General features: G+C 47.9%; 1 protein-coding gene across 3 annotated transcripts in view; it reads right to left on the bottom strand.

Annotated features, from left to right (window-relative positions):
- exoc3l1 (exocyst complex component 3-like 1) overlaps positions 1-12979 on the bottom strand; it is a 115463-nt gene that overhangs the window by 43808 nt on the left and 58676 nt on the right. The window lies entirely within an intron of this gene.

Genomic DNA, 12979 nt, shown 5'->3' with positions numbered 1-12979 from the left:
TGAAACTTGTCATGTCAGTCCTTGGTGGTCCCGAGAACCCGGAAGCAGCAGACTTCCACAAATTGGCGCCCAACTTAGCCGGACCACCGGAGACAGGGGAAGACGTCCCCTGGATGGGTCTCGCGAGTGTGCTCACAGAGGTGGCAGCGAGCAGCCGCCAACAGAGCCAGATACTGCGGCTGTTGGTGGACAAGATGGGCGGCGCAAGGCTGGAGCCAGCGGCCGTCGTCATGCACCGCATGGGGGAAAAAATATCCCCATTCATTTTTGGACATTTTTTCGGCCACGGCAAAAGCGTGTGCTTGGCCGGAGGAAGAGTGGGGCGTGCGCTCCTGACGGGGGAGGCGCAGCGGGCAGCGCTCAGCCTGCCAGCGGCATCCAGGGTGCGCTTCACAGACCTGAGGAGGGCGGTGCTGGACCGGAGGGGAGGCACCGCCGAAGACCACCGAAGCCGGTTCCGGTCCATGCGTCTGGGAAAGGAGGACCGGCCATTCACCTTTGGCCAGCAACTTCAAGAGGCAGCGACGCGCTGGCTGCAGCCAAGAGAGGAGGTGGACCAGGCCATCCGGGAGCAGTTCTTGGAGGCGATCCCCAAGAAGACGGCCGATTGGGTCCGGTACCACCAGCCACGTGACCTGGCAGCTGCGGTGACCCTCGCTGAGGGCCACCTGGCCGTCCACCGCGAGGAGCAACCTGCACCAATGACGCACGGATGGAGCGCACGGCAAAAAGAGAGAACAGTACACATACCCCACCATAACCCGCGTGACCACCCTTCTGTTTTTTCCCCGCAGGTCCCGGCTGCTGTCCCCAGAACATCTCCCGCGCAGACGGCCCCTCAAACGCCTGGGCAGGTGTGCTGGAGGCGTAGGCGGCCCGGTTGCGCGCGTCAGGAACCTCAGCACGTGGAGGTGGGGCGCGTGGCCGTGGTGGCCGGCCATTCAGTGCCCTCCCCCGACCCGGGTGAGACGTACGGTATCAAGGTAATGATACAAGGGAGTACATACCGGGCAATGGTGGATTCAGGCTGCGGGCAGACCATGATCCACCAGAACCTGGTTCGACCCGGGGCTTTGAGGCATGCAACACGGCTAAAAATTAGGTGTGTGCATGGGGATGTGCACGAGTACCCTATGGTTCCAATAGAAATTTGGTATGAGGGCCAAAAGGGTAGAGGTAGCTGTAAGTACGCACTTCTCGCACCCCCTAATTTTGGGCACAAATTGGCCGGGGTTTAGGCGCTTACTGACACAATGCGTAGGGCTGCGTTCACGGACTGTAGGAAAAGGGAATGGCCGCGCAGTTCTCAGTGGCGAGGCGGGGCCATCTGACACTGCCGAGCGGGAACCGGCGGAGGCTTCGCGGGAAGCCTCCCCGGCCCCCAATTGGCATCCTACAGAGGATTTTCCCCTCGAGCAGTCTCGAGACGAAACTTTGCGCGCGGCCTGGGACCAAGTAGATTATATAGACGGTCAGTCGATGCGCCCGGGAACAGCGTGGGTATTCCCTCACTTCTCCATTATGAGAGATAGATTGTACCGAGTGACCCGTGACACTCAAACAGGAGAGGAAATCACCCAGTTGTTGGTGCCGAAATGCCGCCGGGAAATGTTTTTTGAGGCGGCGCATATTAATCTTATGGCCGGACATTTGGGGTATGATAAAACACTGAATCGGGTCATGGTCCGATTCTATTGGCCGGGCATCCGGGCAGACGTGTGCCGCTGGTGCGCCGCCTGTCCAGACTGCCAGCTGGTGAACCCAGCGGCCACCCCGAAGGCCCCTTTGCGCCCATTGCTGCTCATGGAGTTCCCATTCGACAGAATTGGGATGGACCTCATCGGACCATTTCACCCAAGCTCACGGGGGTATCGCTTTGTGTTAGTTCTGGTGGACTACGCAACGTGGTATCCCGAAGCAGTGCCGCTGCGTTCCATCTCTGCCAAGAGTGTGGCGCAAGCACTCTTCACGGTCATTTCCCGCGTCGGAATCCCGAAAGAGATTTTGACGGACCAAGGCACGTCCTTTATGTGACGCACGATAAAGGAACTGTACGGATTACTGGGAATTAAAGCGAGCCGCACCAGCGTGTACCATCCACAAACGGATGGGCTGGTGGAGCGACTAAACAAAACGCTAAAAACCATGATCCGAAAGTTTACACACAAGGACAAACCAAATTGGGATAAATGGCTTGATCCCTTCATGTTTGCGATGCGGGAGGTACCCCAATCCTCCACTGGTTTTACGCCTTTTGAGCTGTTATACGGCAGAAAACCACGCGGAGTGTTGGACGTAATTAAAGAAAGTTGGGAGGAAAGTCCAAGCTCCAGCAAAAATGAAGTGCAGTACGTTCTGGACATGCGACCAAAACTCCACACGGTGGCGCAATTATCACGTGAGAATTTGCTCCGTGCCCAGGAACGACAACAGCGCACGTATAACAAGGGGACCAAGCTAAGAAAATTTTCACCGGGAGAAAAGTCCTTGTATTACTACCAACATCCAGCTCAAAATTACTTGCAAAGTGGCAAGGACCCTTTGAGGTCACACGGCAAGTGGGTGATGTGGATTATGAGGTTCGACGCTCGGACCGGGGTGGAGACACGCAAATCTACCATCTTAACCTGTTGAAGGCATGGAGGGAGGCGCAGCCTGTCTCCATGGTAACGGTAGTGAGAGAGGAGGAGGAGTTGGGACCAGAGATCGCGCGCTCTGTCCCTCCCTCTCCTCTCCCCTGTGATAACCAGCTTACGTTAGCGCAGAAAGCGGATGTTGATAAACTGCAGCAGCGCTTCTCTGACGTGTTTTCCCCTCGGCCCGGTCCCACAAATCTCATCCAGCATCATATGGAGACCAGCCCGGGGGTTACGGTGCGCTCTCGGCCATACAGGCTCCCCGAACACAAACGTAAAATAGTTCGGGAGGAATTAAAATCCATGCTGGAATTCGGAGTAATAGAAGAATCCCACAGTGCGTGGTGTAGCCCCATAGTTCTTGTAGGGAAGAAAGATGGGTCTGTACGGTTCTGTGTGGATTACCGCAAGGTGAATGAAGAATCACGATTTGATGCGTACCCAATGCCCCGGGTCGACGAGCTCCTAAATCGGCTGGGCACTGCTCGTTTTTTCACGACACTGGATTTGACCAAGGGCTACTGGCAGATTCCCTTGTCACCAGAGTCCAAGGAAAAAACGGCCTTTTCCACTCCGGAAGGTTTGTACCAATTTGTCGCACTCCCGTTTGGCTTGTTCGGTGCGCCTGCCACGTTCCAGCGCCTCATGGACCGGGTGCTGCGACCCCAAGCTGCATACGCGGCCGCCTACCTGGATGATGTCATCATCCAGAGTAGCGGCTGGGAACAACACATGCAGAGGGTGGGGGCAGTGCTCGAGTCCCTGAGGCAGGCAGGGCTCACCGCCAACCCGGCGAAGTGTGCAGTTGGCCGGAGGGAAGTACAGTATTTGGGGTACCACTTGGGAGGAGGGCAGGTGCAGCCACAGGTAGATAAAACAGCGGCGATTGCGGCCTGTCCAACCCCCAAGACGAAAAAAGAGGTGAGGCAGTTTTTGGGTCTGGCGGGGTACTACCGGAGGTTTATCCCCCGGTTTGCGGACCTGACCAGCCCAATAACTGACCTCACCCGAAAGGGTGCCCCAGATCTGGTCCAGTGGACGGAGCGGTGCCAGCATGCTTTTGAGAGGGTTAAGAAGACCCTCTGCGAGGAGCCGGTCCTACACATGCCTGATTTTTCTCTCCCGTTTTGTCTGCAGGCGGACGCGTCGGGCAGAGGACTGGGAGCTGTTGTGTCCCAGTAGGTGGAGGCCGTCGACCAACCCATCCTTTACATCAGCCGAAAGCTATCTGAAAGGGAGATGAGGTACAGCACAGTGGAGAGGGAGTGCCTCGCTATCCGATGGGCGGTCGGGCCCCTCCGATACCACCTCCTGGGGCGCTCATTCAGCCTCTGCTCGGACCACAAACCCCTCCAGTGGCTCCACCGCATGAAGGATGCCAACGCGCGGATCACCCGTTGGTATCTGGGTTTGCAACCCTACAACTTCAGAGTGTTCCACAGACCGGGTGCACAGATGGCCGTGGCCGACTTCCTGTCCCGCTCTCTTTCAGGAGGGGGGGGGAGTTGGGGCGGACGGACGGCGTCCCGGCCTGAGTCTGGCGGTGGAGGTATGTGCTGGGCGTGGCCTGCGCGCATACGGGGAAGCGGGGTGTGGCAGGGCCGGCTTTGAGGTTGGCGACAGGTGAGTGGATGACAGCTGAAAGTGTTCATCTAATCACCTGTCGTTCTGTTAAAAGGCCGCAGTCGGGAGGCGGCGGCGGTTGAGTTTGGACAGACGACAATGCCGAAAGGCAGAGTGACAGTGCAGAAGGGAGACAATTGCTGTAAAGCAGAAAAAGATGATTGGAAAATAAATCGTGTTGAACTTTGAAACTTGTCATGTCAGTCCTTGGTGGTCCCGCGAACCCGGAAGCAGCAACCTTCCACAAGCATCAATTAGCACAGCATGTTAGCATCGATTAGCTGGCAGTCAACATCAACAAAACCCACCTTTGTAATTTCTGTGACTTTATCGTTACAAATGCATCTGCAGGTTATCCATACATCTCTGTGCCATGTCTGCTTTAGCACCGCCGGTAAATAGCATGTTAGCGTCGATTAGCGTAGCATGTTAGCATCGATTAGCTCGCAGTCACGCCGCGACCAAATATGTCTGATTAGCACATAAGTCAACATCAACAAAAATCACCTTTGTGATTTTGTTGAATTTATCGTTGCAAATTAATCTGCAGGTTATCCATACATCTCTGTGCCATGTCTGTCATCGCAGGTAAAATGTGGAGCCACTTTGGTACATTCAATCGGGGTCTGGCGGCAGACACTTTCGCATCTTTGGTTCAACTTGAATCCCTCCCTGTTAGTGTTGTTACACCCTCCGACAACACACCGATGAGGCATGATGTCTCCAAGGTTCCAAAAAATAGTCGAAAAAACGGAAAATAACAGAGCTGAGACCCAATGTTTACAATGGGTTGAAAATGAAAATGGCGGCTGTATTACCTCGGCAAGGTCACATTCTGACGTCATCCCCTCCAGAGCGATAAACAGAAAGGCGTTTAATTCGCCAAAATTCACCCATTTAGAGTTCGGAAATCGGTTAAAAAAATATATGGTCTTTTTTCTGCACCATCAAGGTATATATTGACGCTTACATAGGTCTGGTGATAATGTTCCCCTTTAAGGCCATGGTACCATATTATAGTGGCATTTGTCAAAAAAAAAAAATGGAATTAAAGATGTAAAGTGTGTAAAATTAAGTGGCAGGAATGTTTCGGATAAACACTGTGGAGGAGGTGTGGTCCACACGTTCCCTGCGGGCAGGGCATGTGTGGAAGCCGGCTGTGAAGCAACAGACAGGTTAGTGGATAGGCAGAGAGTGACAGCGGGCGAGACGGCCAACAAGGAAAGGACCAGACTGCTGAAAAGCATACAAGAAGGAAGAGCAAGACTGCTAGAAAAAGCACATGCACAGAAGAAGCGTGAGACTGCTGCAAAGCGTAAAGACTTTCAAAATAAAAATAAAAAGCTGTTGTCACTCTGCCAACGAAGGGTGTGGATGTGCATTGTTGGTCCTCGAAGAACCCAGAGCTAACAAGAACGTTACAACACTTACTGTAATTGAACAAGTATAATGCTAAAATTTTCTAATATTTACTACTACAAACAAGCATTTCTAGGCCACGGGGTTCCCTGCAGCACATTATGAGTTGCTGCCCTAAAGCCCTGAGTGAGGGGAGGTACACATGGTGCCACGACTAGGTGCTGTAGACAGTAGCAGACACCATTGGCACTGGAATCCAGCAGAGCAAACGCCAGCTCCTAGTCAGGCATAACATCTCCTTCGTCAAGGCAGGGGCCAAACCACAGGCAGTATCTAAGGCCCCAACCGGACTGCTAGCCACAGCCCGTGACTGGCAGCTTCAGGTGGGTCTCGGCAGACAGCTGAAGTTTCCAGAGCACATAGCAAGGACATCACTGAGGCCATACTTTGTCTTAACTTCTGACTCACCAAAGCATGTTGTGCTGCTGGAACTTACAGTCAGTCCCCCAAGAAGACCGGATGGAGGAGGCCCATGAGCGAAAGAAGGCCAAATACCTTGAGATGGTCGAGGCATGCAGAGAGAGCGGCTGGAGGGCCCGCTGTGAGCCGAGAGAAGTGGGCTGCAGGGGCTTTCTAGGGCAATCTGTGCATCGAGCATTCAGAATTCTTGGAATCAAAGGGTTGCCCGAGAGAAGAGCCACCAGAAACATCCTGTTGAGGAAGCCTCAAGGTGGTTGTGGATCAAACGCGGAGACGGATGGAGTGATACGCTGCTTGGACACAAGCCGGAGCCGGATCAGCCCCGGTTGGGTTGCCCAGGCGAGGGTGTATAGATATCAAAGACCCGAAAGATCCAATGAACCTCGGTTCTTTACTGAAGATATGTCCAAGCTGCACCGCAAGGTGTTTCTCAATCTAAGTGCAAAGAATTGAGCAGGAACATCCTGTGTTTCCAGCGAATATATAAAAAACATACAGTTGAGTGTCTTTATCATACTTGCGGAATTCAGCGTCTCTCCCGAAAACCTCCCGGAAGAAATTTTCTCCCGAAATTCAGCAGGAACTGGAGGCCACGCCCACACCCCCAGCTCAAACATGCACAGTTAGAAGCTTGAAAAGGAGGATTGCAGGCGGATCTGACGGCATTTAAAGTCATTTTTAAAAACGACTGCTAATCCTCCTCCTTTTCGCCCGGATGACCGCGGAGAATTAAAGTAGGAACACTCCGGAGGCAGAAGTTCATTAAGAGGGGCAGACTCACCGGCTCTCAGTCATGTTTCCGTCACACAGAGGAAGTCAAGTCTGCGGGAAGTGAAGAAATCCTTCAGGATAAACGTTTAGTTTGTCAAAGATCTTGCGTTCACAAGACCGAACCTGGTTGGGGCCAGCATGTCTAAGGGCACAGCTAATCCAGGTGGGGCCCGACACACAGCCCGTAGGTGGCGGGGGAGAGCAGCCACGAGGCGGGTAAGGAAGGCAGGAATCCGGCCAGGTGAAAAAGCTGACTGGGAAGTCGAAAAACCAACGTCGAAGTTGATCATATCAGTGGGAGAGGAGCAAAGATCCAATAGTGTTTGGCGGTCATACACAAGCAGTGAGCTGACAGAGACGAAAATAGACGCAAACAACACAAAAACTAACAGAGCTGGCAGCGAGAGACGGCAGGGCAAAGCACATACTGGCGCCATCTTCTGGAAACTTAGACTTGACGTTACTCAAATAGTGAAAGGTAAGTGTTGTTTTTTTCTTCGTAACCAGCAAGCACAGTACAGTTAGTAGAACAACTGTGTTTTTATTACTGTGTATTTGATAGGTGCCGTCTGAAGTTCAACTATTTATTTTATTTATATATATAATAAAATAAATATATATAGCTAGAATTCACCCCCGACCACACCCCCACCTCTCGAAATCGGAGGTCTGAAGGTTGGAAGGATGGTCTTTACCGTCACAACATAAACATCCAGTAAACAAGTGTTAAAAAATAATGTTTGATGGGGTCTTTAAACTTTTACTTTATGAGAAGCAGTGTTCACCACAGTGGACATGTTTTTTTTATCCGTCTGGAAAATGTTGTTTTTCAGAAAAGTTAAAATTACAACTTATAATATTGTAAATAGCTGACAAACTGACGTTTACCTACTCTGGTTTTAAATATACTTTCTAGGTGACGGTTTATGAGGTAGCGACTTGTCCAGGGTGTAACCTGCCTTCTGCCCGAGTGTAGCTAGGTTCCATCCCCGAGAGAGACAAGAGGCGGAAAGTGGATGGTGATTTCTCAAGTAGTTTTTCAGTTTCCTCCTATTTCCCACTGTATACATTTTTTTGGGTGTGATTTCGGGCGGTAAGACGTGACCGAGTGACTCTGTGTCGCCTTGGAAACGCTCGATATTGAAAGCGACGCACTTTGCTTTGCGGAACGCAGACTTTCTTACCACTGCAAAGGAGGTTATGTTTTGTCCAGGGTTTGTAAGCAACATAACTAAAAGAGTCATGGATAGATCTTAATGACATTTTCAGGAAATGTCCCAAAAAAACATTGGTGACGCGTCACCAATGTTTGTGGGGCAAAAAAGTATTTAGTCAGCCACCGACTGTGCAAGTTCTCCCACTTACAATGATGACTGAGGTCTGTAATTTTCATCATAGGTACACTTCAACTGTGAGAGAGACAGAATGTGAAAAAAAATCAGGAATTCACATTGTAGGAATTTTAAAGAATTTATTTGTAAATTATGGTGGAAAATAAGTATTTGGTCAACCATTCAAAGCTCTCACTAATGGAAGGAGGTTTTGGCTCAAAATCTCACGATACATGGCCCCATTCATTCTTTCCTTAACACGGATCAGTCGTCCTGTCCCCTTAGCAGAAAAACAGCCCCAAAGCATGATGTTTCCACCCCCCATGCTTCACAGTAAGTATGGTGTTCCAGGGATGCAACTCTGTATTCTTCTTCCTCCAAACATGACGAGTTGATTTTATACCAAAAAGTTCTATTTTGGGGTTCATCTGACCACATGACATTCTCCCAATCCTCTGCTGTCTCATCCATGTGCTCTCTGGCAAACTTCAGACGGGCCTGGACATGCACTGGCTTAAGCATGGGGACACGTCTGGCACTGCAGGATTTGATTCTCTGTCAGCGTAGTGTGTTACTGATGGTAACCTTTGTTACTTTGGTCCCAGCTCACTGCAGGTCATTCACCAGGTCCCCCTGTGTGGTTCTGGGATTTTTGCCCACCGTTCTCATGATCATTTTGACCCCACGGGATGAGATCTTGCGTGGAGCCCCAGATCGAGGGAGATTATCAGTGGTCTTCCATTTTCTGATAATTGCTCCCACAGTTGATTTTTTCACACCAAGCTGCTTGCCTATTGTAGATTCCTTCTTCCCAGTCTGGTGCAGGTCTACAATTCTTTTTCTGGTGTCCTTCAACAACTCTTTGGTCTTGGCCATATTAGAGTTTGGAGTCTGACTGTTTTAGGCTGTGGACAGGTGTCTTTTATACAGATAATGAGTTCAAACAAGTGCCATTAATACAGGTAACGAGTGGAGGACAGAAACGCTTCTTAAAGAAGAAGTTACAGGTCTGTGAGAGCCAGAGATCTTCCTTGTTTGAAGTAACCAAATACTTATTTTCCACCACAATTTACAAATAAATTCTTAAAAATTCCTACAATGTGAATTCCTGGATTTTTTTTTCAGATTCTGTCTCTCAAAGTTGAAGTATACCTATTATGAAAATTACAGACCTCCGTCATCGTTTTAAGTGGGAGAACTTGCACAATCAGTGGCTGACTAAATACTTCTTTGCCCCACTGTGGATGTTTATTGCTCCGTTTCATTTGAACTAAAAAGGGCACTTACTGTATTTCCCGGAATATAAAGCACACTTAAAATCCTTTTTTTTCTCAAAACTTGACAGTGCGCCTTATAACCCGGTGCGCTTAATGTACGGAATAATTCTGGTGTTGCTTATCGACCTCGAAGCTATTTTATTTGGTACATGGTGTAATGATAAGTGTGACCAGTAGATGGCAGTCACACACAAGAACTATGTGTAGACTGCAAAATGACTCAAGAAAACAACAATGTTATATGTTCCATTGAAAATATAGAACAGTACACACAGAGCTCAAAAATCTATCAAAATGTTTTAGTACAACTTTGGTAAGCTATGAAGCCGCATTGCGTGATGGATTGTACTGTGCTTCAACATACGAGTATTATTGTGGTGTGTGTATAAGGTAAGACATTATCTGGCGTTTTGTTTCACAATATTGTGCAAAATCAACTTTTTTACCTGCTTATACTGCTGATATGTATTTAGGATCTGCATAAGTCCTGAAAAATTGTGCGCATCCGCCATTGTAGTCCGTGTCGGCTCTGAAGTCGATAAGCTTCTTTTTCTCTATCTTCTTGCTACGGGACATTCATCCTCAGCTGTTGCCATTTCTAATATAAAGTAGTGTAAAGTTCTTACTTATATCTGTTAGTAAACTCGCCATGAAAGTGCTAAAACATACCGGTGTAGTGAGTTTACATTATTCACCCAAAGAACTTCAGTTAGAGAGTTGCGGTCGGACAGTTTTTCACGGGACACATTTCCGGCGGATAAGGAGATGCTGCTTTGTTATTGATTGAAGTAAAGTCTGAATGTCATCAAAACAGTTAGCTCCATATTTTGACACTTCTTCCACTCTTGTCCTTGCACGCTACAACAAAAATGACGGGGAGAAAACGCTGCTTAAGGTGAGCCACGTAAATAAGACCACTCACAAAACGGCGCATCTTGAAGCGACTGTCAGAAAGTGAATTAAAGATGATCTGTAAAACATAATCTATGCAACATTTTGACCAAAGAACTACCATTACATGTTACGTAGACCAGTGTTTTTCAACCACTGTGCCGCGGCACACTGGTGTGCTGTGGGAGATAATCTAATTTCACCTATTTGGGTTAAAAATATTTTTTGCAAACCAGTAATCATAGTCGTCTGCAAGTGATGTGTTGTTGCTAAGTGCCTGTGCTGTCTAGAGCTTGGCAGAATAACCGTGTAATACTCTTCCATATCAGTATGTAGCTAATTGCTCTGTAGATGGCGGAAACAGCGGTAGGTAGCGTGCAGGTAAAAAGGTGTCTAATACGTAAACCAAAAATAAACAAAAAGGGGAGTGCCCTTGAGAAAAGGCATTGGAGCTTAGGGAAGGCTGCGCAGAACACTGATGGCTACAAAGTTAAAAAAAAAACAGAATGCTGGAAGACAGCAAAGACTTACAGTGGAGCAAAGACGGCGTCCACAAAGTACATCCAAACATAACATGACAATCAACAATGTCCTCACAAAGAACTATAAAAACAACTAAAATCTTCTTGATTAGTAGAACTAAGTAGATGCGGGAAATATCGCTCAAAGGAACACATGATACTGTTGCAGGAAAATACCAAAAAAAGAGAAAAATACTTTAAAATGGGAGCGTAAGACAAGAACTACAACACTACACACAGGAAAACAGCAATAAACTCCAAATAAGTCGGGGTGATGTGACAGGTGGTGACAGTACACCTGCTTTGAGACAAGAGCTATAGTGATGCATACTTGGTTATGGTTTAAAGCAGTGGTCCCCAACCACCAAATAATTTTTTATTAATTTTTATTTAAAAAAAAAAAAAATACATTTTTTTTTTAATGAAATCAACATAAAAAACACAATATACACTTACAATTAATGCACCAACCACAAAAACCTCCCTTTTTCATGACAAAAACGTCCCTTTTTCATGACAAAAAAAAAAAAAAAAAAGGACGCACCCATGGCAACCAAACCACAAACCCAGGAGTGCTCAAAACAGGAACTGAGGGAGTCAAAAACTAAACAAAACATGATCCGGGCAACGGATCATGACATACGCAATATATTTTGTTTCCCGCCTATTTCATTTGAATGCATTTTGAAACTGTACTTATGGTGCGTTCCGATTGTACGGGTAAGCTGAAATTTCAGAGTTCCTAGTCAGAAATTTTAACTGGAAACCCCCCTGGGGTCGGATTGCCTACTCGGAAGAGTTGAGAGTCCTCATTTGGCTTCAGAGATTGCTGCTCTGAGTATTAACAAAAATTGAAGCTTAAAGGCCTACTGAAACCCACTACTACCCACCACGCAGTCTGATAGTTTATATATCAATGATGAAATATTAACATTGCAACACATGCCAATATGGCCTTTTTAGTTTACTAAATTCCAATTTTAAATTTCCCGCGAAGTATCATGTTGAAAACGTCGCGGAATGATGATGTCACCGGTTGTAGCGGAAATGTTCTTCCAGCCCGATCCAAGTTATAAGGTCGTCTGCTTTAATCGCATAATTACACAGATTTCCTGACATCTGTGTTGCTGAATCTTAACAAAACAAACACAGCCGGTGTTTCTTTGTTTACGTTCCCTAAAGATGACGGTGAAGCTTTAATATGGAATAGAGCGGTCAAGCGAACATGGTTCTCTACCACATGTCAACCGGCAGATTTCGGTGAGAAAACTGTGGTAATACGTCGGCTCTTACCGTAGACATGAGCGGAGCTTGTGTCGTTCCTCCTGCAGCTGTCGGTTTAGCTCGGTTGGTAGAGTGGCCGTGCCAGCAACTTAAGGGTTGCAGGTTCGATTCCCGCTTCCGCCATCCTAGTCACTGCCGTTGTGTCCTTGGGCAAGACACTTTACCCACCTGCTTCCAGTGCCACCCACACTGGTTTGAATGTAACTTAGATATTGGGTTTCACTATGTAAAGCGCTTTGAGTCACTAGAGAAAAAGCCTCTCAAAGAGGCAGCTGCGACTCTCTTGGCTCCTCCGTGGCTTTCCTCAGAGACAATGGCGGTCACCACACCCCTCCGACTTTCAGGTATGACTATATAATCTCACTAAAACACTAGTAACACAATAAGCATATATGGGATTTTCCAGAATTATCCGAGTAAATGTGTCCAATAACATCTGAATGGCTCCCACTGCCCTCGTCTTATTTTTTTCTTCTAGTCCTTCACTCTCACTATCCTCATCCACGAATCTTTAATCCTCGCTCAAAATAATGGGGAAATTGTAGCTTTCTCTGTCCAAATCGCTCTAGCTGCTGGTGGCCATGACTGTAAACAATGTGCGGATGTGAGGAGCTCTACAACCCGTGACATCACGCGCACATCGTCTGCTACTTCCGGTACAGGCAAGGCTTTTTTATTAGCGACCAAAAGTTGCAAAATGTATCATCGATGTTCTCTACTAAATCCTTTTAGCAAAAATAGGGCAATATCGCGAAATGATCAAGTATGACACATAGAATGGACCTATATGAAAATCTCATTTCAGT

Source organism: Nerophis ophidion, linkage group LG14, assembly GCF_033978795.1.
Source record: "Nerophis ophidion isolate RoL-2023_Sa linkage group LG14, RoL_Noph_v1.0, whole genome shotgun sequence".
In the NCBI taxonomy this organism is placed as follows: Eukaryota; Metazoa; Chordata; class Actinopteri; order Syngnathiformes; family Syngnathidae; genus Nerophis; species Nerophis ophidion.
This window is presented reverse-complemented; position numbering and strand designations above follow the sequence as displayed.